General features: G+C 48.3%; 1 long non-coding RNA gene across 2 annotated transcripts in view; it reads right to left on the bottom strand.

Moving 5' to 3' along the window:
• LOC134947762 (uncharacterized) overlaps positions 1–22,494 on the bottom strand; it is a 276,093-nt gene extending 253,599 nt beyond the window's left edge. For both annotated transcript variants that reach the window (XR_010182755.1, XR_010182754.1), the window contains exons 1-2: positions 22,304–22,494; positions 17,733–17,913 (exon numbers count right to left, since the gene is read on the bottom strand). This is a non-coding gene — a long non-coding RNA (uncharacterized LOC134947762). The remainder of the gene's footprint in view (positions 1–17,732; positions 17,914–22,303) is intronic.
• Between the last annotated feature and the right edge of the window lie 936 nt (positions 22,495–23,430).

Raw genomic sequence — 23,430 nt, 5'->3', positions numbered from 1 at the left:
AGAATGACTGAAACAACATCAATGCTGTATCATGAGAAACCAATAAAAACAGACACACAAACAAATCTGTGTCAACTAAGTACAGTACATAAGATTTTACAGTGACATATAATGAGAGCAAAGTTGACGTAGTTCGTGAATGAAGCGACTGTAAATAAAACATTTTACCAATGGCAAAAAAAATACCCTATACCAAAGGGCAATGGAAAGGGGAAGGGAGGAAGGGGAGGCAAGAGGGGGGGACAAGACAAATACACTGCAATAAAGAAAATGAAACAGCAAGATAAGTCCAGGATGTCCAACTACCCAGTGCAAGCACTGGAGCAGTCTAAACAGTGGCAATAAGGCTGAAGTCTACATGTGTTTTCCGTATTGGTCATCATAATTCAAAATACAGTACTGTAACCATCGAAGTCATTATTATAGTCCAGAAACATAAAACTAAATGGTTAACAATTACTAAAGAAGTACAATCAATTTGTCTATACATATACCATGAAGTGGATTAAAATAATCTGTAAATATGCATTTACACATCTGATTCCAAACTATCACTGTGTGTATCACAGCTGAACTCCAGATTCTACATATATCATGGAGAGGCTCGCCTTTCGAAATATAGTACTCTAAGAGTCATATCTTTAACTGCCATCAAAGAGGGGGTCAACTTTTTAATCCAGTGAGTGAGAATTTGTTGCTTAGCTATTGTCAGAATAACTGAGATCACTGGAACGATACTCCTTTTCTCCGGCCCCAGCGACCACTCACTGAAATCAAGGAAGAGGCAAGCCAACGGGCTTTTAACTACCCGGAGTTTAAACGTATAATTAATAGAAGCAACCACTTTGCACCAAAATCGAGATATTTTCATGCAGGACCATAAATTATGATATAAAGTAGCACTACCTACATTACATTTGATGCAGCACCCAGTTTCCTCTGGGACCATATGAGCTCTCTGGTTAGGCACTATAAAGGCTCTTTGAAGGGTCTTCAGATGAACCTCTTCTAAGGAGGCAGAATGGAGATATCAGAAAGTGAGCATGATGTTGTCTAATAGAGCCACACAAGATCCCACAGTGGGAATATCTTTTGACCAAGAGGACAACGCCGTCGTCCAAAGCTGCTCTCTAAGGGAAACCCTAAAAGTGGATTGAAAGTATCTAAGATGGTAAGGGCAGTCTTTAGTGAGCACCATTAATGTATGCAGTGGGTCTGCGGTGGCCTCTAATGGTAGTGGCGATTGGTTGAGAGTGAACAAAATGTCTGACTTGTAAGTACATAAAAAATTCCCGGTGAGGGATTCGGAATTTCAACTGGAGTTCAGAAAAAGACAACATAGTTTTACCTCTCGGGACATAGATATCTCTAATGGCAGCAATCCCCTTTTCTCTCCAAACTCAAAAAATGTTTATTGTCAAGTCCATGAGTGAAACAGGGATTGCCCCAGAACGTAGTATGAGGAGAAACATTGGGCCATCTGCCTGATTTTACATGGGAAGACTGCCACGCAAGGTATGAATGCAGAATAAAACATTACTTTTGATCTCAGATGGAAGCTGTTGTTTAGGCGTATGAAGAAGTGCAGCTGGAGAAAAAGGATGAAGTGTCAAATTCGTAAATACGGACCTGTCCCAAAGCCAGTCTGTGATATTACGGAACATTGCAGCTCTGCTGAATAAAATTGGGTCTGGATTCCTACGCCTCCTTCCTCACGAAGCAGTTGGAGTCTAGCATATGGGACTCTAGATCTTTTTCTTCCAACAAAAATTTAGTACAGCATTTTTTGAGAAAGAGAACATCTCTTCGAAAGGAGGGCAATAGGAAGCATAAGGAGGACATAGGATAACTTAGGTAACACTACACTTTTGATAACTTCCGCTCAACCCAAATGGGATAACGGCAGGGATTTCCAGTCTGCAAGGATTTTAGCTAACTTAGATATTATAGGGCTAAAGTTGACAGGGTACAAATTAGAGAGGGATGTAGGTATGTGAATACCTAAATATTTAAGACTATTTTGGACCACAGGGAAGCGAGATAAAACATAGTGTGAAGAGAAAAGAGAGGGATCCCCTGATAGAAGGAGTTATTCCGATTTTGAAATGTTAATTATGTACCCCACAAAGGATCCAAGTTTCTCAATTAGGGAGACTATTTCAGGAACAGAGACTACAGGGTTTGATATTAATAAAAGCATTTTGTCCTCATATAGCGACAGTTTAACCATTGCGTTATTGACTGTAATTCCCGTGAAAATGTCTGAGTTCAGCAGTGAAACTGCAAGGGTTTCCAGGGCCAGTGCAAAAAGCAGGGGGGATAAGGGACATCCCTGATGTGCACCACTCTAAATAAGGAAAGGGGGGGGGGTAGAAACGCTATTGCCCAGCACTTGGGTATAGGGGGTCATGTAGTTTCCAGAGATCAATGAGAAAAAGTCCTCAGGGGCACCAATCTGCTGCAGTGTTTCAAAAAGATGGTCCTATGTGACAAGATCGAAGGCCTTTTTGGCATCGAGTAATAACAAATGCATTAGTGTCAGTGACCCCGGAGGACTGAAGACCCTGCATAACAGCAAGAACTTGCTGTATATTACGGACTGATCATCGACCCCAAATAAAACCGGTTTGGTCAGTGTGCACTATACTCTGGACAATTAGTCTGAGCCTGTCAGAGAGGATTTTTGTGAACAGTTTATAATCTGTGTTCAAGAGGGATATCTGGCGAAAAGGAACTGATGAGCTCAGGGTCCTGACCAGGTTTTGGGATGACTTTTATAACTGCAGAGTTAAAATACTGCGGTAATGGGTCGCCATTTAAGAAGGCATTAAATAACATGGAGAGAGGCTCACAAAGCCTAGGGGATAACATTTTATAATAGTCATTGGATAAACCATCTGGGCCCGGAGCCTTCCCAGTCTTAAGCCCTGCCCTGCTATCGCTCCAGAAACCTCCTCCACCGTAACAGGCGCAAGCAAAGAGACACTATGTGCCTCAGACATTTGGGGCAGGTCCATAGTAAACCAAAAACTGGATTTGTTCACTTGATTAATGACAGGGTCAGAATATAGGTCAGAATCAAATGATTGTAGTACCTCAGTTATCTGGGCAGAGGTCCGTGCTCTATTGTCATCAGGAGTAAGCAAAGATTGTATGACCACTCGAGGGTGTCTTCCTTTTAACAACCGGAATAAAAGTTTGCAAGACTTGTTCCCATACCTGTAAATACCACAATCCCTTGAAAAAGAATATTTGGCTTCCATCTGAGAAAGTAAGGTATCAAACAATGTTTTTTGTTTAAGATATTGCACCCTGGAGGAAGGGGAAGGAGAAGATTTAAAATCTTGAAAAAAGTGAGTGAGTGCCGACCGGACTTCCAGGTACAGTGCATTTAGATCTGAATCCAAAGGCATAGCTACCATAGGTGCAGGGAATGCAGCTGCTATGGGGCCCTGAGCTGAGAGGAGCCCACCTTCCCTATCAAAGTTACATATGTTATATCCATTTTTCACCATTGGGTGATATATAGGGTCCTTACAAACTTATACCCTGGGGTCTACATTATATTTAGTTATGACCCTGGACCTGCTCATTGTGATGCGATATAAAATGAACTGGAGGCCATTTTAATGTTACAAACTATGAACTGGGACACTGTAATGTGGTAGAATAGGAAGTATGAAGTGGAGGCACTATAGTGTGGCATATGAACTGGGGGCACTGTAATGTGGCATAATATGAACTGGGGACACTATTTTATAATGTGAATTGGAGATACTGTGTAGCATAATGTGTCCTGGCAGCCATACAATGTGACACAATGCGAGCTAGGACACTACTATGCTTCATAAAATAAACTAGGGCATTACTATGGGGCATAACATTAACATTAGGTTCAGAAAATGAACTAGGGCTCTATTGTAAGGATGTGCCCTGTGGGCACATCCATGTTGTGGTCCCTAGCTGGGGACAGCGCTGGGGCAGCTTGTCTGTCCCCAGCGCGGAGTGTGCGGCGGCGGGTGCCTGGTGCAGGGATCGGATGTTTCCCTGCACCAGGCTGTCGGCGGCGGAGAGCGGCGCGGCGGCGCTTTAAACTTGGCGCCGCTGGGGCCGCCAATGAGAAGCGCCGCCCGCGGCTTTTTGAATCCGGCGCCGTCCGCGAGCCAATCACGGCTCGCGGGGCGCCGGCCAATCAGGAACAGGCGCGGCGAGCCAATCGGCGCTCGCCGCGTCATAGGCCCCGCCCCCGGCGTCTGACGTCAGACGCCGGGCGGGAGCCTGAAGGGGAGGCCGCGCCGAAGAGCGGCAGAAGACACGGGCGGGAGTGGACGAGAGCGGGCGCGCAGAAGAGCGCGAAGAAAGAAGATGTCCAGCGGCGGCTGGACGCGGCGCGACGACGATGGCGGCGCCGCTGGCCAGGACGGGCCAGCGGCCGAAGATTGAAGAAGAGCAGCGCCGGAGGGGTCACCAGGGGTGGGAAGCAAAGGGCTGCCGAAGCTCCCCCCTGGTGCCTCTCCCAGCGGGTCAGGTAGGCCCTTATCAGGCGCCCCTGTACCCGCCCCTCCCTAGACCACCGGGTGTTCGGGCAATAGGCCCGTGGGCACAGTCAGGCCCTCCCGGCCTGTGGGCATGTAGTCGGGCCCTCCCAGCCCGTGGGCATTTGGTCGGGCCTCTCGGCCCGTGGGGGCACATAGGCAGGCACTAGGCCTGGGCGCAGGTTGGGCACTAGGCCCATAAGTATAGTCAGGCCACCGGCCTGTGGGCGCAGTTAGGCGGGCATTAGGCCCGAGGGGCACGGTCAGGCACTAGGCCTGTGGGAGCATTAGAGGGCATTAGGCCCTAGTGGATTTTGGCCAAATAGGTACGATAAGGTGGCCTTGGGCACAAGGCCCAGGTCACCCAACGGGCAGCAAGGTAGGCGGGCGCTAGGCCCGTGGGCAAAGTCAGGCCTCCGGCCTGTGGACAGTTAGGGGGCGCTAGGCCCATCGAAGCAGTGTTTTCCCCGAGGTGAGTAAAGGTGACACTGGGCGTTAGGCTCAGGCCACCCTGAGAGTACGGTAGGTGGGTGAGCTGTGCGGTCCCCACTACTGGGTGTGCTGAGTCGGGTAGATAAAGGGACAGCACCGTTTTATGTTGTAACTCCGATAGTGTGATATATGTTGTTACCGTGCAGGGCAAAGTGTATGTGTTGTGTAAGTTGTGCATAGTTGTGTTGCACCACACCCACAGAGCTAGTTTGAGGGCTCTGCTGTTGTAGATAGTATAGGGTGTGACACTAGGTCAGAGTTAGGCCCTGCACGGCTGTTTCTCTTTGCCTCCTTACAGGGACCTGTAAGTGGAGAAGATCGGAGTGCAAGACTTGTGACGGTGAGTAGCATCCGTGTACGTCTGTCCCTTGTTTGTCCCCGAGCGCCGGAGTTAGGATTGCTCACGGACGTGAGAATCCCTTTCATCACACTACGTGCGAAAGCGCGAGTGTGTGAAAGCTGGGTAGCTGAGGCTTTGTGCCGGTGATGACCATTCACCCAGCCGGTGAAGGTCGCAGCCACCCCTGGGGTATCCCCTGTTCCACCGGAAGCAGGGTCAATACCCCCTTTAATGTAGACCATTCTCTCCTCAGCTCGGTCGTCGGTCAGCTCCGAGAGGGAATCGCCGTGTCCGGATCCGAGTGAAGATTTCCAGGTCCGTTGAGGGTTCCGGTACCTGAAGGTGAGAGCGAGCGGCGCCTGGTGAGTACCGAGTCTACACCTGCACGGCAGCAGGCACCACCACACGCACTCGCAGGCCCTCCCCACCACCTCTCACACTATTATTAACGATAAATAAATAAATAAATAAATAAATAAATACATATACACATACATAAATAAATATTATGGTGCAGAGACATGGGCATAACAATAGTGGGTGCAAGGGTGCCATTGCTATATATGTAATATGGCATCATATGAACTGGGAACCCTATGTCATAATGTGAATTGGAGGTTCTGTGTTGCATAACATGTACTGAAAGCCCTACAATGTGACTATAATGTACAGTAATCTAAGTAAGTATGATGGTTCATAAATTAAACTAGGGTACTACTATGGTTCCGAAATGAACTAGGGCATTGTTATGAGGCATAAAATGATTAACTGCTGTGGATAGGTATCTCTCAAGAAGCACTGGGACAGGGGCCTCTTCAAAATGTTGCTATAGGGCCCACAAAGTTCTGGCTACACCCCAGTCTGAATCCCTTTTTTTGCTATAGGACATAATATGCCCTCTGATAACTGATTTAGATGCCTGCCAATACAATGCAGGGTCATCATCCAAAGTCTCCCGTGAAATTCCATCCACGCAGAATCGAGGGCCGAACAAAACTTCTGAGAATTACTTAAATTGGAAGGGGAGCGCCAGGAATGAAAAGGGCCTTTTTCTGAGGTAAGTATCAATTTCATCCAGCATAAGGCATGGTCTGAGACACAGATATCTTCAATTTTGGAGTCAGCTACCTTCGAAAAAAGGAATTCAGATAGTAAAAGGTAATCAATTCTTGACAACGTGTGATGCGATGCTGAGAGGCACGTAAATTCTCTCTCCAAGGGGTAGCAAGCACACGTCGACCAAGGATAATTGAGAACAAATGTAGGGAATACCTATTCTTGGCATCGGAGGAGGAGAGCAAGTGGGGGAGTTATCCATCATTGGGGAGGAAAACATATTAAAATCTCCACCCAAGACTACAGGTATCCCAATATAACTGAGCAATTTAGTAATGATATGCTAGATTATCTAACCAAAATAATTACACCTCGCGCCTTAGAAGAAAAGGCCACCACCGACCAACCCATAGTATTCAGTTTTACTACGTCATTAGGCATGAGGTGGGATTCCTGGATGAAGACGACATCAACCCTCATTTTCCGAAGATATAGTAAAATCTTCTTACATTTGATCGGAGAGTTGATGCCCCCACATTTCAGGTGCCTATCGTCAGACTAGCCATCCGTCAAAATAACAAAACAAATAATGACCCACATTATACATGAAAAGGAACATCTAGAAATATAAGCATTGGACTTCTGACATGGCAATAAAAACATATAAGGACCATAGGGGAACACAAGACAAGCAGGTGAATGACCCATCAGGGAAGAAAGGGGAGGGAGAAAAGAAAAAAAGAAAGCAATATAGAACATTAGAAAACACATATAGAACATTAGAACAACATGGAGGAAGAAAGTCCTATGGAGGACAGTCATACCTTCATAGCAACTAATAACAAGCACTGATGCTGCGCGAAACAGCAGAAATGCCAGCAATAAAAATAAAAAAAATCGAAAAATGGGGGCGCTCTCAGCCACCCTCGGCAACATATGAAAAAAAATCAACAAACATAATATAGTAAAACAATGAAACAACAGAGCACACAGAACAGTATTAAAGAAACATTAAGAAGTATATCTCCGCCAAGTGTAAATAAACGGTGAGGGGGAGACATTAGAGCAACAAGAAATAGTCACGTTTGATTTGATAATGCCCCATGACAACAAATAACTGTATGGGGGCGGGATCCTGACCAAATAGAAAAGCAACAACTGCAATGACCCTCGAAACAACATCCAAAGGACACAGCACTGAAAACTAAATCAAGTCCCAGAGGAATACTCAGCCATCTTGGTTCTGAACATCATTAGCCTGAGAGGAGACGTCATCAGCCTCAGTAGCTTCAAAGATATAAGCCTCCGCATCAGCCACATTAGTAAAATTCTTAAAAGAAGAGCCCTCAAAGAGACGAAGTCTGTCAGGAAACAGCAAAGCAAATTTCTTATTTGCAGAGGGGAGAGAATTCACGTCGAGCTCAGGACACCTCTGCAGAGTAATCCTGGAAAATGGCCAAACGGCTGCCCTCCCATTGAAAATTCCTATGCTTCCTGGATGCTGCCAAATCGCCTCCTTGGGGACAAAGTTCAAGCATTTGAAAATGACTACACGTGGTCTGCTGTTAGGTGAAGAACGTGGGGGAGCGAGCCTATGAGCTTTCTCTAACTAAGCCAGTGCATTCGTCTTGTACATGTAATAAATCGAGCAGGGATGTTTGCAGGAAAGTAACCAGGTCAGGGCCTTTCAATGATTCTGGAAGCCCCAGCACTCTGAGATTCGATCTTCTAGATCTATTTTCAAGATCATCAATCTTGTTAATAAGCTGGTAGTGGGATTTCTGTAAAACATCATATTTGTGCTTGAGGTCAGTGACATCTGAATAATCTCCCCTAACCTGTGCTCATCAGTAATGACAATTGTTTAAGCTGTGATTTAAGATCTTTCACTGCTTGCTGCATTTTGGAAGCATGAGCCTCCATAATAGGCTCCATGGCATCCCTGCCAGCCCTCACCACATCTGAATAGGTCACTGGAGAGTCAGGGGAACGGTCAGGGTGTAGTATGGTATGCCGGCGGCCGGGCTCCCGGCGACCAGCATACCGGCGCCGGGAGCCTGACCGCCGGCATACCGACAGTGTGGCGAGCGCAAATGAGCCCCTTGCGGGCTCGCTGCACTCGCCACGCTGCGCTCGCCATGCTGCGGGCACGGTGGCGCGCTACGCGCGCCACACTATTTTATTCTCCCTCCAGGGGGGTCGTGGACCCCCACGAGGGAGAATATATATCGGTATGCCGGGTGTCGGGATTCCGGCGCCGGTATTCTGTGCGCCGGGATCCCGACATTTGGCATACTGAAGACCACCCAACAGTCAGACCCACCTGCAGTACAAACTTGTGACATATAAGCCTGTTTTTCACAGCCAGCAGCTTGCAAGCTTGTTTGTGAGCTGGATGTGGGGGCCATCTTGGATTCCCCTGCCCGTTTTTCAGACCATGATCTCTGGACTTTAGGGGGCATTGAGGAGGACAGAAATTTATCCCTCCAGTGCCCAACACTCTCCCACAGGTATAGTGTTCAGATCGCAGAGAAGCACTGCGGGGAGGCAGCTCTGCGGGCTCCGGTTGCCGAGGGTGCAGGAGAGCTGTAATGATCAGCGTCTCCTCAAATGGGCGCCGGAACCGGAAGTCAAATAAAATATTTTTTAAGCTTGTCAGATTTCAGTCCATTGACCACTGTACAGTGCGTGTGGAGCAAATATATGCAGAGAGAACTTGCACAACATATTGCCAAAAGACAATGCTGCTTCAAGATACTGAAGTAAACAGAGCTCAAAAGGATTCCAAACAATATGAAAAGATCAACAGTGGCCCTCATTCAGATGTAGTTGGAGGTGCTATAGGGCCTAATTCAGACCAAATAGCACCTCTACGAGGTATGCGATCGGATAAAGTGAAAATCCACCCCATGCAACTTACCACTGAATGATTTTTCCAGTCTATGTGTAGCCCAGGACTTACTCCTACAGTGCGATACAAACGGCTGATCGGGCCGGATGTCACACACCCTCCCGGAGAACGTTTGGGAATGCCTGCGTTTTTTCCTGACACTCCCAGAAAACGACCAGTTACCACCCCCAAATGCCCGCTTCCTGTCAATCAGCCTGCGTTCGCCTAGCGATCAAAAAAGACACAGGCTTTTTTCGCAGTTTGGCCTCACGCCTGCGCATTATGATCCGTACACATGCGCAGTTGTTCGATAATTGACCGCTCTGCGATGTCGCACAACAGCAATCAGGACTAAATTAGGCCCACTGCTGCTTACATAGAAGCAGCAGCAATAGCACTAATATGGTACATAGTTGCCTACCCTCCCTCCCGCTTTTGCGAGAGACTCATGATTCACAGTGGAGTCTCCCGCTGCCCCACAAAGTTTAAGCTAAGCCCTGGATTCCCCCCTATCCCATTAACAATCCAGATTGCGTATGCGCGAGTCCAGATGTGACGTGGACGGGTCCTGCAGCCCTGCAGGAGAGGAGCGATCAAGGACCTCCGTGCTCGGCAGCGCTCAACCTAGACAGGAAGTGTTTACTAGAGATGAGCGGGTTCGGTTTCTCTGAATCCGAACCCGCCAGAACTTCATGTTTTTTTTCACGGGTCCGAGCGACTCGGATCTTCCCGCCTTGCTCGGTTAACCCGAGCGCGCCCGAACGTCATCATGACGCTGTCGGATTCTCGCGAGGCTCGGATTCTATCGCGAGACTCGGATTCTATATAAGGAGCCGCGCGTCGCCGCCATTTTCACACGTGCATTGAGATTGATAGGGAGAGGACGTGGCTGGCGTCCTCTCCGTTTAGACACTTGATTTACTAATTTTGGGGAGCATTAGGAGTACTCAGTAGTGTACAGTGCAGAGTTTTGCTGATAGTGACCAGTGACCACCACTTTTATTTATAATCCGTTCTCTGCCTGAAAAAAGCGATACACAGCACACAGTGACTCAGTCACATACCATATCTGTGTGCACTGCTCAGGCTCAGGCCAGTGTGCTGCATCATCTATTATCTATATATAATATTATATATCTGTCTGACTGCTCAGCTCACACAGCTTATAATTGTGGGGGAGACTGGGGAGCACTACTGCAGTGCCAGTTATAGGTTATAGCAGGAGCCAGGAGTACATAATATATTATATAGTGAGTGACCACCAGACACACAGTGCAGTTTATTTAATATATCCGTTCTCTGCCTGAAAAAAGCGATACACACAGTGACTCAGTCAGTCACATACCATATCTGTGTGCACTGCTCAGGCTCAGGCCAGTGTGCTGCATCATCTATATATATTATATATCTGTCTGACTGCTCAGCTCACACAGCTTATAATTGTGGGGGAGACTGGGGAGCACTACTGCAGTGCCAGTTATAGGTTATAGCAGGAGCCAGGAGTACATAATATTATATTAAAATTAAACAGTGCACACTTTTGCTGCAGGAGTGCCACTGCCAGTGTGACTAGTGACCAGTGACCTGACCACCAGTATATAATATTAGTAGTATACTATCTCTTTATCAACCAGTCTATATATTAGCAGCAGACACAGTACAGTGCGGTAGTTCACGGCTGTGGCTACCTCTGTGTCGGCACTCGGCAGCCCGTCCATAATTGTATATACCACCTAACCGTGGTTTTTTTTTCTTTCTTTATACATACATACTAGTTACGAGTATACTATCTCTTTATCAACCAGTCTATATATTAGCAGCAGACACAGTACAGTGCGGTAGTTCATGGCTGTGGCTACCTCTGTGTCGGCACTCGGCAGCCCGTCCATAATTGTATATACCACCTAACCGTGGTTTTTTTTTTCTTTCTTTATACATACATACTAGTTACGAGTATACTATCTCTTTATCAACCAGTCTATATTAGCAGCAGACACAGTACAGTGCGGTAGTTCACGGCTGTGGCTACCTCTGTGTCGGCACTCGGCAGCCCGTCCATAATTGTATATACCACCTAACCGTGGTTTTTTTTCTTTCTTTATACATACATACATACTAGTTACGAGTATACTATCTCTTTATCAACCAGTCTATATATTAGCAGCAGACACAGTACAGTGCGGTAGTTCACGGCTGTGGCTACCTCTGCGTCGGCACTCGGCAGCCCGTCCATAATTGTATATACCACCTAACCGTGGTTTTTTTTTCTTTCTTTATACATACATACTAGTTACGAGTATACTATCTCTTTATCAACCAGTCTATATATTAGCAGCAGACACAGTACAGTGCGGTAGTTCACGGCTGTGGCTACCTCTGTGTCGGCACTCGGCAGCCCGTCCATAATTGTATATACCACCTAACCGTGGTTTTTTTTTCTTTCTTTATACATACATACTAGTTACGAGTATACTATCTCTTTATCAACCAGTCTATATATTAGCAGCAGACACAGTACAGTGCGGTAGTTCACGGCTGTGGCTACCTCTGTGTCGGCACTCGGCAGCCCGTCCATAATTGTATACTAGTATCCAATCCATCCATCTCCATTGTTTACCTGAGGTGCCTTTTAGTTGTGCCTATTAAAATATGGAGAACAAAAATGTTGAGGTTCCAAAATTAGGGAAAGATCAAGATCCACTTCCACCTCGTGCTGAAGCTGCTGCCACTAGTCATGGCCGAGACGATGAAATGCCAGCAACGTCGTCTGCCAAGGCCGATGCCCAATGGCATAGTACAGAGCATGTCAAAACCAAAACACCAAATATCAGTAAAAAAAGGACTCCAAAACCTAAAATAAAATTGTCGGAGGAGAAGCGTAAACTTGCCAATATGCCATTTACCACACGGAGTGGCAAGGAACGGCTGAGGCCCTGGCCTATGTTCATGGCTAGTGGTTCAGCTTCACATGAGGATGGAAGCACTCAGCCTCTCGCTAGAAAACTGAAAAGACTCAAGCTGGCAAAAGCACCGCAAAGAACTGTGCGTTCTTTGAAATCCCAAATCCACAAGGAGAGTCCAATTGTGTCGGTTGCGATGCCTGACCTTCCCAACACTGGACGTGAAGAGCATGCGCCTTCCACCATTTGCACGCCCCCTGCAAGTGCTGGAAGGAGCACCCGCAGTCCAGTTCCTGATAGTCAGATTGAAGATGTCAGTGTTGAAGTACACCAGGATGAGGAGGATATGGGTGTTGCTGGCGCTGGGGAGGAAATTGACCAGGAGGATTCTGATGGTGAGGTGGTTTGTTTAAGTCAGGCACCCGGGGAGACACCTGTTGTCCGTGGGAGGAATATGGCCGTTGACATGCCAGGTGAAAATACCAAAAAAATCAGCTCTTCGGTGTGGAGGTATTTCACCAGAAATGCGGACAACAGGTGTCAAGCCGTGTGTTCCCTTTGTCAAGCTGTAATAAGTAGGGGTAAGGACGTTAACCACCTCGGAACATCCTCCCTTATACGTCACCTGCAGCGCATTCATAATAAGTCAGTGACAAGTTCAAAAACTTTGGGTGACAGCGGAAGCAGTCTAATGACCAGTAAATCCCTTCCTCTTGTAACCAAGCTCACGCAAACCACCCCACCAACTCCCTCAGTGTCAATTTCCTCCTTCCCCAGGAATGCCAATAGTCCTGCAGGCCATGTCACTGGCAATTCTGACGAGTCCTCTCCTACCTGGGATTCCTCTGATGCATCCTTGCGTGTAACGCCTACTGCTGCTGGCGCTGCTGTTGTTGCCGCTGGGAGTCGATGGTCATCCCAGAGGGGAAGTCGTAAGCCCACTTGTACTACTTCCAGTAAGCAATTGACTGTTCAACAGTCCTTTGCGAGGAAGATGAAATATCACAGCAGTCATCCTACTGCAAAGCGGATAACTGAGGCCTTGGCATCCTGGGTGGTGAGAAACGTGGTTCCGGTATCCATCATTACTGCAGAGCCAACTAGAGACTTGTTGGAGGTACTGTGTCCCCGGTCCAAATACCATCTAGGTTCCATTTCTCTAGGCAGGCGATACCGAAAATGTACACAGACCTCAGAAAAAGAGTCACCAGTGTCCTAAAAAATGCAGCTGTACCCAATGTCCACTTAACCACGGACATGTGGACAAGTGGAGCAGGGCAGGGTCAGGACTATATGACTGTGACAGCCCACTGGGTAGATGTATGGACTCCCGCCGCAAGAACAGCAGCGGCGGCACCAGTAGCAGCATCTCGCAAACGCCAACTCTTTCCTAGGCAGGCTACGCTTTGTATCACCGCTTTCCAGAATACGCACACAGCTGAAAACCTCTTACGGCAACTGAGGAAGATCATCGCGGAATGGCTTACCCCAATTGGACTCTCCTGTGGATTTGTGGCATCGGACAACGCCAGCAATATTGTGTGTGCATTAAATCTGGGCCAATTCCAGCACGTCCCATGTTTTGCACATACCTTGAATTTGGTGGTGCAGAATTTTTTAAAAAACGACAGGGGCGTGCAAGAGATGCTGTCGGTGGCCAGAAGAATTGCGGGACACTTTCGGCGTACAGGCACCACGTACAGAAAACTGGAGCACCACCAAAAACTACTGAACCTGCCCTGCCATCATCTGAAGCAAGAAGTGGTAACGAGGTGGAATTCAACCCTCTATATGCTTCAGAGGTTGGAGGAGCAGCAAAAGGCCATTCAAGCCTATACAATTGAGCACGATATAGTAGGTGGAATGCACCTGTCTCAAGTGCAGTGGAGAATGATTTCAACGTTGTGCAAGGTTCTGATGCCCTTTGAACTTGCCACACGTGAAGTCAGTTCAGACACTGCCAGCCTGAGTCAGGTCATTCCCCTCATCAGGCTTTTGCAGAAGAAGCTGGAGGCATTGAAGAAGGAGCTAAAAGGGAGCGATTCCGCTAGGCATGTGGGACTTGTGGATGCAGCCCTTAATTCGCTTAACAAGGATTCACGGGTGGTCAATCTGTTGAAATCAGAGCACTACATTTTGGCCACCGTGCTCGATCCTAGATTTAAAGCCTACCTTGGATCTCTCTTTCTGGCAGACACAGGTCTGCTGGGGTTGAAAGACCTGCTGGTGACAAAATTGTCAAGTCAAGCGGAACGCGACCTGTCAACATCTCCTCCTTCACATTCTCCCGCAACTGGGGGTGCGAGGAAAAGGCTCAGAATTCCGAGCCCACCCGCTGGCGGTGATGCAGGGCAGTCTGGAGCGACTGCTGATGCTGACATCTGGTCCGGACTGAAGGACCTGACAACGATTACGGACATGTCGTCTACTGTCACTGCATATGATTCTCTCAACATTGATAGAATGGTGGAGGATTATATGAGTGACCGCATCCAAGTAGGCACGTCACACAGTCCGTACTTATACTGGCAGGAAAAAGAGGCAATTTGGAGGCCCTTGCACAAACTGGCTTTATTCTACCTAAGTTGCCCTCCCACAAGTGTGTACTCCGAAAGAGTGTTTAGTGCCGCCGCTCACCTTGTCAGCAATCGGCGTACGAGGTTACATCCAGAAAATGTGGAGAAGATGATGTTCATGAAAATGAATTATAATCAATTCCTCCGCGGAGACATTGACCAGCAGCAATTGCCTCCACAAAGTACACAGGGAGCTGAGATGGTGGATTCCAGTGGGGACGAATTGATAATCTGTGAGGAGGGGGATGTACACGGTGATATATCGGAGGGTGAAGATGAGGTGGACATCTTGCCTCTGTAGAGCCAGTTTGTGCAAGGAGAGATTAATTGCTTCTTTTTTTGGGGGGGTCCAAACCAACCCGTCATATCAGTCACAGTCGTGTGGCAGACCCTGTCACTGAAATGATGGGTTGGTTAAAGTGTGCATGTCCTGTTTTGTTTATACAACATAAGGGTGGGTGGGAGGGCCCAAGGACAATTCCATCTTGCACCTCTTTTTTCTTTTCTTTTTCTTTGCATCATGTGCTGATTGGGGAGGGTTTTTTTGGAAGGGACATCCTGCGTGACACTGCAGTGCCACTCCTAGATGGGCCCGGTGTTTGTGTCGGCCACTAGGGTCGCTAATCTTACTCACACAGTCAGCTACCTCATTGCGCCTCTTTTTTTCTTTGCGTCATGTGCTGTTTGGGGAGGGTTTTTTGGAAGGGACATCCTGCGTGACACTGCAGTGCCACTCCTAGATGGGCCCGGTGTTTGTGTCGGCCACTAGGGTCGCTAATCTTACTCACACAGCTACCTCATTGCGCCTCTTTTTTTCTTTGCGTCATGTGCTGTTTGGGGAGGGTTTTTTGGAAGGGCCATCCTGCGTGACACTGCAGTGCCACTCCTAGATGGGCCCGGTGTTTGTGTCGGCCACTAGGGTCGCTAATCTTACTCACACAGCTACCTCATTGCGCCTCTTTTTTTCTTTGCGTCATGTGCTGTTTGGGGAGGGTTTTTTGGAAGGGCCATCCTGCGTGACACTGCAGTGCCACTCCTAGATGGGCCCGGTGTTTGTGTCGGCCACTAGGGTCGCTAATCTTACTCACACAGCTACCTCATTGCGCCTCTTTTTTTCTTTGCGTCATGTGCTGTTTGGGGAGGGTTTTTTGGAAGGGACATCCTGCGTGACACTGCAGTGCCACTCCTAGATGGGCCCGGTGTTTGTGTCGGCCACTAGGGTCGCTAATCTTACTCACACAGCTACCTCATTGCGCCTCTTTTTTTCTTTGCGTCATGTGCTGTTTGGGGAGGGTTTTTTGGAAGGGACATCCTGCGTGACACTGCAGTGCCACTCCTAGATGGGCCCGGTGTTTGTGTCGGCCACTAGGGTCGCTTATCTTACTCACACAGCGACCTCGGTGCAAATTTTAGGACTAAAAATAATATTGTGAGGTGTGAGGTATTCAGAATAGACTGAAAATGAGTGTAAATTATGGTTTTTGAGGTTAATAATACTTTGGGATCAAAATGACCCCCAAATTCTATGATTTAAGCTGTTTTTTTAGTGTTTTTTGAAAAAAACACCCGAATCCAAAACACACCCGAATCCGACAAAAAAAATTCGGTGAGGTTTTGCCAAAACGCGTTCGAACCCAAAACACGGCCGCGGAACCGAACCCAAAACCAAAACACAAAACCCGAAAAATTTCAGGCGCTCATCTCTAGTGTTTACTTTCACTTCCTACCTGAGGCTGAGGAGCTGCCTGACACAGACAGAGAGAAACCATAGAGGGAGCAGCAGCTGTAGGAGCTGCCCCAGCCATCACACACAGAGAGCATGGAACAATACAAAGATGTAAGAGCTGGGTGAGGTGGGGAGGCAGAGACAAGGAGAGTGGGGGCTCAGGGGTTCATGACACTGCTATGCGGGGGAGGCAGAAACTATTTATCAAAAGTAGGCAAGGGGATCCATTCAATTTGCAGGCTGTCGGGATCCCAACGGTCAGGATGCCGACGCCGGAACCCAGAAATTCAGCAATGCAGCCAGCCGGTAAACCCATGCACAGGGGCTATTTTCACTTGTGGGTGTCCACGACACTCATAGAGTGGAAATAGAACCCTGCAGCGTGGCGAGCGCAGTGAGTCCGCCAGGGAACTCGCTGCGCTGCCGGCATTCTGACAGTGGGCATCCCACCCAGCGGGATTACGTATGTAATCCATAGGCAAGTATGATATGTTAATGCAGCAGGAGATGTCATGACTCCTGCACGCATTACTAATTATGAACCGCGTCCTAGGAATCAGTATTGCATCATCTCTGACATCGTCAACTGGCAGTGCAAGCCTGCCGCCGCATTTGCTACACACAGGCCAGTAAATGTCCATCCTCTGATGGAGATCCGGGCCTCTTCCTGAGTCTGGTGCATGCACAAATTACCAACCATCAGTACTTTGCGGCATGAACCCCCTCCCCCCATCCTTACTGAAGCAACCAATACATAGCAACCAGATTCTAGCTATTAGCTTCAAAAAGGTGCTAGACAAATGATAAGTAGAATCCGCACTTTAGTAAATATACCTGCAGAAGTATAATGGCAGAAGGAGGACCGTAACTAGGTATGTACGCATCGCACATAATGCTGCATGGTATGGGGCGCCAGTGCCGTAACTAGACATTTTAGCGCTGTGTGCAAGAAATAGCATCGGCACCCACCCATATTTAAAACAGGGCCAGCACGCATAGTAGGTGCGCGCCAAAACTATAGGGGCATGGCTTCTAGGGGAAGAGGTGTGATCACAAAATAATACCAATTCATATTACGCTGCACAGTAGTCTCCAGTACTCAAATTACACCGCACAGTAGCGCCACTTACACACTTTACACCAGATAGAGTCCCATTTTACACATTACTCCAGGTAGAGAAATATAAAATAACATTCTTGTTTCAAACATCACTCACCACCCCAAGCTCTGTGACTGACGGCAGGTGGGGAAAAGGTCACCGGAGGTCTGACTCCGGACTCACTTGGCGGCTGCTGCACTGTGAGCTGGAATGCCTCCTCCTCAAACCCCTATGTCATCATGTCTCTCCCTAGAGACATTGCAGGGGGGCGGTGCATCAGATCCAGAGAAAGGTGGCGCTGTTATACAGAGGGAGCGAGAATGAATGTTATACAGAGGGAGAGATGAGGAAGAGAGTGTTATATGGAGGGAGCATGGAGGAAGGAGAGAGTGTTATACAGAGGGAGAGAGGAGGAAGGAGAGAGTGTTATACAGAGGTAGAAAGAAGGAAGGACAGGGTGTTATACAGAGGGAGCGAGGAGGAAGGAAAGTGTGTTATACAGAGGTAGAGAGAAGGAAGGAGAGGGTGTTATACAGATGGAACGAGGAGGAAGGAGAGGGTGTTATACAGGGGGAGAGATAAGATAGGGGAAGTGTTATACAGGGTAAGAGATAAGGTGGGGAGAGTGTTATATGGCGGGAGAGATTTTATGGGGAGAGTGTTATACAGGCGGAGAGATACGATAGGGGAGATTACACAGGGGGGAGATAAGATAGCGGAGAGTGTTATACAAGAAGGTGAGAGATAAGGTAGGGGATAGTGTTATATAGGGTGAGAGATAAGGTAAGGGAGCGTGTTATACAGCGGGAGAAAGAAGGTAGGGGTGAGTTACACAGGTGGAGAGATAAGGTAGGGGAGAGTGTTATACAGGGGGAGAGATAAGGTAGGGGACAGTGTTATACAGGGGGAGAGATACGATAGGGGGGAGTGTTATACAGGAGGATAGATAAGGTAGGGGAGAGTTACACAGGGGGAGAGATAAGGTAGGGGAGAGTTACACATGGGGAGAGATAAGGTAGGGGGAGTGTTACACAGGGGAAGAGATAAGGTAGGGGGGGAGAGTTACACACGGGGAGAGATAAGTAGGGGAAGTGTTACACTGGGGGAGAAATAAGGTAGGGGGAGTGTTACACAGGGGGAAAGATAAGGTGGGTGGGAGAGTTACACAGGGGGAGAGATAAGGTAGGGGAAGTGCTACACAGGGGGAGAGATAAGGTAGGGGAAGTGTTACACAGGGGGAGAGAAAAGGTAGGGCAGAGTTACACAGGGGGAGAGTTACACAGGGGGAGAGATCAGATAGGGGGGAGAAATAAGGTAGGGGGAGTGTTACACAGGGGGAGAGATAAGGTAGGAGAAGTGTTAAACGGGGAGAGATAAGGTAGGGGAAGTGTTACACAGGGGGAGAGAAAAGGTAGGGCAGCGTTACACAGGGGGAGTGTTACACAGGGGGAGAGATAAGGTAGGAGAAGTGTTAAATGGGGAGAGATAAGGTAGGGCAGAGTTACACAGGGGGAGAGATAAGGTAGGGGGAGAGTTACACAGGGGGAGAGATCAGATAGAGGGGAGAGATAAGATAGGGGAGAGTTACACAGGTTGAGAGATAAGATAGGGGGGAGAGTTACACAGGGGGAGAGATAAGGAAGGGGGGAGAGTTACACAGGGGGAGAGATAAGGAAGGGGGGAGAGTTACACAGGGGGAGAGATAAGGTAGGGGGGAGAATTACACAGGGGGAGAGATAAGGTAGGGGGGAGAGATAAGGTGGGGGGAGGGTTACACATGGGGAGAGATAAGGTAGTGGGGAGAGTTACACACGGGGAGAGATAAGGTAGGGGAAGTGTTACACAGGGGGGAGAGATAAGGTAGGGGGGAGAGATAAGGTAGGGGAGAGATAAGTAGGGGAAGTGTTACACAGGGGGAGAAATAAGGTAGGGGGAGTGTTACACAGGGGGAGAGATAAGGTAGGAGAAGTGTTAAACGGGGAGAGATAAGGTAAGGCAGAGTTACACAGGGGGAGAGATGAGGTAGGGGGAGAGTTGCACAGGGGGAGAGATCAGATAGAGGGGAGAGATAAGATAGGGGAGAGTTACACAGGTTGACAGATAAAATAGGGGGGAGAGTTACACAGGGGGAGAGATTAGGAAGGGGGGACAGTTACACAGGGGGAGAGATAAGGTAGGGGGGAGAATTACACAGGGGGAGAGATAAGGTAGGGGGAGAGATACACACGGGGAGAGATAAGGTAGGGGAAGTGTTACACAGGGGGAGAGATAAGGTAGGGGGAGAGATAAGGTATGGGGGAGAGTTACACAGGGGGAGAGATAAGTAGGGGAAGTGTTACACAGGGGGAGAAATAAGGTAGGGGGAGTGTTACACAGGGGGAAAGATAAGGTGGGGGGGAGAGTTACACAGGGGGAGAGATAAGGTAGGGGGAGTTACACAGGGGGAGAGATAAGGTAGGGGAAGTGCTACACAGGGGGAGAGATAAGGTAGGGGAGAGTTACACAGGGGGAGAGATCAGATAGGGGGAGAGATAAGATAGGGGGAGTGTTACACAGGGGGAGAGATAAGGTAGGGGAAGTGATACACATGGGGAGAGATAAGGTAGGGCAGAGTTATACAGGGGGAGAGATAAGGTAGGGGGAGAGTTACACAGGGGGAGAGATAAGGTAGGGGAGAGTTACACAGGGGAAGAGATAAGGTAGGGGAGAGTTACACAGGGGGAGAGATCAGATAGGGGGAGAGATAAGATAGGGGGAGAGTTACACAGGGTGAGAGATAACATGGGGGGAGTGTTACACAGGGGGAGAGAAAAGGTAGGAGGAGAGTTACACATGGGTAGAGATAAGGTAGTGGAAGTATTACACAGGGGGAGAGATAAGGTAGGGCAGAGTTACACAGGGGGAGAGATAAGGTAGGGGGAGAGTTACACAGGGGGAGAAATAAGGTAGGTGGAGTGTTAAACAGGGGGAGAGATAAGGTAGGGGGAGAGATAAGTATGGGGAAGTGTTACACAGGGGGAGAAATAAGGTAGGGGGAGTGTTACACAGGGGGAGAGATAAGGTAGGAGAAGTGTTAAACGGGGAGAGATAAGGTAAGGCAGAGTTACACAGGGGGAGAGATGAGGTAGGGGGAGAGTTGCACAGGGGGAGAGATCAGATAGAGGGGAGAGATAAGATAGGGGAGAGTTACACAGGTTGACAGATAAAATAGGGGGGAGAGTTACACAGGGGGAGAGATTAGGAAGGGGGGACAGTTACACAGGGGGAGAGATAAGGTAGGGGGGAGAATTACACAGGGGGAGAGATAAGGTAGGGGGGAGAGATACACACGGGGAGAGATAAGGTAGGGGAAGTGTCACGCAGGGGGAGAGATAAGGTAGGGGGAGAGATAAGGTATGGGGGAGAGTTACACAGGGGGAGAGATAAGTAGGGGAAGTGTTACACAGGGGGAGAGATAAGGTAGTGGAAGTGTTACACAGGGGGAGAGATAAGGTAGGGCAGAGTTACACAGGGGGAGAGATAAGGTAGGGGGAGAGATCAGACAGAGGGGAGAGATAAGATAGGGGAGAGTTACACAGGGTGAGAGATAAGATAGGGGGGAGAGTTACACAGGGGGAGAGATAAGGAAAGGGGGAGAGTTACACAGGGGGGAGGGATAAGGTAGGGCAGAGAATTAGGGTGTGTACACACGGTGAGATAAATCTGTGAGATTTTGACTATATAGTCAAAATCTTATGAAAAGTTAGTGCATATCTCATGGTGCTAGGCAGCTTGCGATACAGATTCGATCCCGATGCGCGCTCCCGTGGGGTCGGTATCGTAAGGCTAGATAGACTATGCAGGCAAGTCAATCTTGACTATCTAGTGTACAATCTAGTACAAAGTATAGTCAAAATTGGCACTTAGTCAAAATCGTACATAGACAAAATCTCAAGCACAGATAGTCAAAATCTGTACAATCTGTGCTATCTGGGCTCTGGGGGAGTTCAAGGGAAATTGCATAGTCAAAATCGAACATAGCAGGAATCTCACCGTGTGTACACACCCTTACACAGGGGGAGAGATAAGGTAGGAGGGAGAGATAAGTTGGGGGGAGGGTTACATATGGGGAGAGATAAGGTAGTGGGGAGAGTTACACACAGGGAGAGATAAGGTAGGGGAAGTGTTACACAGGGGGAGAGATAAGGTAGGGGGGAGAGTTACACAGGGGGAGAGATAAGGTAGAGGGGAGAGTGTTACACAGGGGGAGAAATAAGAAAGATAAGAGAGAGGAGAGAGTGTTAATCAGAGGTACAGATGAAGGAGAGAGTTGGAAGAGAGTGACAGACTTAGGGTATGTACACACGGTGAGATTTTTTCTTCCGATTCTGACTATATAGTCAGAATCGGAAGAAAAGTTAGTGCAGATCGCAAGGTGACAGTCACCTTGCGATCCTGATTCGATGCCGATGCGCGGTCGGCATCGAAAGAAAAAATAGACTGTGCAGGCAAGTCAATTTTGGCTATCTCTATAGAAGAGATAGTCAAAATCGGGACTTAGCCAAAATCGCACATAGCAAGTATCGCAAGCACACTCATTATGTGCTTGCGACACTGGCTAAGTGCCGACCCGGCCCCTGACGCATGGTGAGAATCGGGCATAGCCCGAATCTCACTGTGTGTACACACCCTTACACACTTTATGTCACCTCTGCTCCTCCAGAGTGTGGGCCTTCTGTCTGTAACGTCTGCCTGAGCTTGGCTCCGCCCCCTGACAGCCAGAGAGCTCAGCTCCCAGCAGTGAGGGCTGTCTCTCTGTCTCCTCTCCTGCAGTGCTGCGCTGTGGGGCCGGCAACAGTAAGAGGGCGGGGGCAGCATCACATGCCGGACCCACACTCACTGAGTGATGAAACAGGAAATAAACTACAGCTTCCTGCAGCAAGGGCTGCTGGGAGCTGTAGTTTATTTCCTGTTTCTTCACTCGTGCGGAGCTGCGGTGCGGTGGACGCCTCCTGGGTCCTGGTAGATTCATTCTTATTGAGCGGCCGTGCGGGTGGTGATGCCAGATGGTGCGCCTACAGTGCATATGCGCTGTGGGCAAGGCACCATCGGCACACACCTAGTTACGGCATACTTGCCTACCTGACCCTCTCCATGAGGGAGAAAATGCTCTGTTCCTGGACTTTCCTGGTAATGTATGATTGCCATCACCTGTGGTTAAACACCTTTCTTATCAATTAACTAGCTCACCACAGGTGATGGCAATCATACATTACCAGGAAAGTCCAGGAACAGAGCATTTTCTCCCTCATGGAGAGGGTCAGGTAGGCAAGTATGCAATACACACGCTACAAGATGCAAGCACACTGGTCAGAAAAATTATATAATTATTGGGATAATTAAAAGCAGTCAGACTGAAATGTTGGAAGACTAAAAACACATGAATTTCCAGGTTATCGCTATCAGCCGGTATTACACTGTCACTAGTGACTATGAACAGAAGAGGCATGTATACCATACTTGCCTACCTGACCCTCTCCATGAGGGAGAAAATGCTCTGTTCCTGGACTTTCCTGGTAATGTATGATTGCCATCACCTGTGGTGAGCTAGTTAATTGATAAGAAAGGTGATTCACCACAGGTGATGGCAATCATACATTACCAGGAAAGTCCAGGAGCAGAGCATTTTCTCCCTCATGGAGAGGGTCAGGTAGGCAAGTATGAGTTACGGCCCTGGGGGGGCGCTGTTGGCAGCACTTGTCAAATATCTGTTTTAGTTACTTTCACTTCTAGCTTCCCTCCCTTTTCGAAGCCCAGCATCTCCTGACCGACCCAC

This window comes from Pseudophryne corroboree, chromosome 8, assembly GCF_028390025.1.
Source record: "Pseudophryne corroboree isolate aPseCor3 chromosome 8, aPseCor3.hap2, whole genome shotgun sequence".
NCBI lineage: Eukaryota > Metazoa > Chordata > Amphibia > Anura > Myobatrachidae > Pseudophryne > Pseudophryne corroboree.
This window is presented reverse-complemented; position numbering and strand designations above follow the sequence as displayed.